We start from the raw sequence: 1969 nt of genomic DNA, 5'->3' as shown, positions 1-1969 counted from the left end.
TTCGTTAACTCAAAAAGTTATGCTTATGTGTTGTTTATGATCTTGCATGCTCTCCGTTATTAGTAGATGCTCTGGCCAAGTAGATGCTTTTAACTCCAAGAGGGAGTACTTATGCTCGATAGTGGGTTCATGCTGCATTGACACACAGGACGGTGACGAGAAAGTTCTAAGGTTGTGTTGTGCTTGTTGCCACTAGGGATAAAACATTGATGCTATGTCTAAGGATGTAGTTGTTGATTACATTACGCACCATACTTAATGCAATTGTACTGTTGCTTTGCAACTTAATGCTGGAGGGGTTCGGATGATAACACTGAAGGTGGACTTTTAGGCATAGATGCGGTTGGATGGCGGTCTATGTACTTTGTCGTAATGCCCAATTAAATCTCACTATACTCATCATGATATGTATGTGCATTGTCATGCTCTCTTTATTTGTCAATTGCCCAAGCTGTAATTTGTTCACCCAACATGCTTTGTTCGTCTTATGGGAGAGACACCTCTAGTGAGCTGTGGACCCCGGTCCAATTCTCTTTCTTGAAATACAATCTCTTGCAATACTTGTTCTCTTGTTTTCTCTGCAAACAATCATATTCCACACAATACGGTTAATCCTTTGTTACGGCAAGCCGGTGAGATTGACAACCTCACTTTGTTTCGTTGGGGCAAAGTAGCTTGGTTGTGTTGTGCCGGTTCCACGTTGGCGCCGGAATCTCTGGTGTTGCGCCGCACTACATCTCGCCGCCATCAACCTTCAACGTGCTTCTTGGCTCCTCCTGGTTCGATAAACCTTGGTTTCTTTACGAGGGAAAACTTGCTGCTGTGCTCATCATACCTTCCTCTTGGGGTTGCCCAACGAACGTGTGAAATACACGCCATCAAGCATATTTTAAGGCGCCGTTGCAGTGGAGATCAAGACACGCTGCAAGGGAGTCTCCACTTCTCAATCTCTTTACTTTGTTTTTGTCTTGCTTTATTTTATTTACTACTTTGTTTGCTGCACTATATCAAAATACAAAAAAATTAGTTGCTAGTTTTACTTTATTTGCTATCTTGTTTGCTATATCGAAAACACAAAAAAAATTAGTTTACTTGCATTTACTTTATCTAGTTTGCTTTATTTACTATCGCTAAAATGAGTAATCCTGAAGTTGAAGTTCGTTCATTTAAGCAACAAGGGGAGAATGTTTAAAAGATGCTTGGTATAGAATTAGTGATGCCCATAATAGGTGCACCAAGAAACACTCCACCACTATCCTACTCGGGAATTTTTATGTTGGTATCTCTAGTTGGAATAGATATGTTCTTGATTGTCTCGCGGGAGGTAACTTCCTAGGTGCTTCCGCTTTAGAAGCTAGTTGCATTATTGAGAGTTTATTTGGAACACCACCTGTTAATGAAACTAGAAGTGAAACCTCCCTTGAGGATGTTATGAAAAAATTGGAAACCATAGAGAAAAATTGTAGCATTGAAACTAAAATGGAAATATTCTTGGATAATACTTGATAAACTTGATAAAATCCTAGGAGGAATTAATGAAAGAATTGCTACTCTAGAAACTTGTGCTATCCATGATAATCAAACCCATAGAATTGGTAAAATTGAAGAAGCTATGAGAAAATTGGGTTCAACTTTTTCTTCTCTTAAATTTAATGAGAAAGCTTATGTGGGTAAGGAGCAAAAATTCATGTATGTCTCTAAGGTGCCTAAACCAAAGAATTACTATAGGCCTAAAATTGATAAAACTCCCAACACCGCTGGTAATGGTGTTGATGCTTCATCTCTCGATGTTACTTGATACACACTTTACGCGCCTAGCTGAAAGGCGTTAAGAAAGCGCTTATGGGAGACAACCCATGTTTTTACCTACAGTACTTTGTTTCTATTTTGTGTCTTGGAAGTTGTTTACTACTGTAGCAACCTCTCCTTATCTTAGTTTTGAGTTTTGTTGTGCCAAGTTAAGCCGTTG

This window comes from Lolium rigidum, chromosome 4 (assembly GCF_022539505.1).
Source record: "Lolium rigidum isolate FL_2022 chromosome 4, APGP_CSIRO_Lrig_0.1, whole genome shotgun sequence".
Lineage (NCBI taxonomy): Eukaryota > Viridiplantae > Streptophyta > Magnoliopsida > Poales > Poaceae > Lolium > Lolium rigidum.
The sequence above is the reverse complement of the archived record's forward strand: the minus strand, read 5'-3'. Positions refer to the sequence as shown.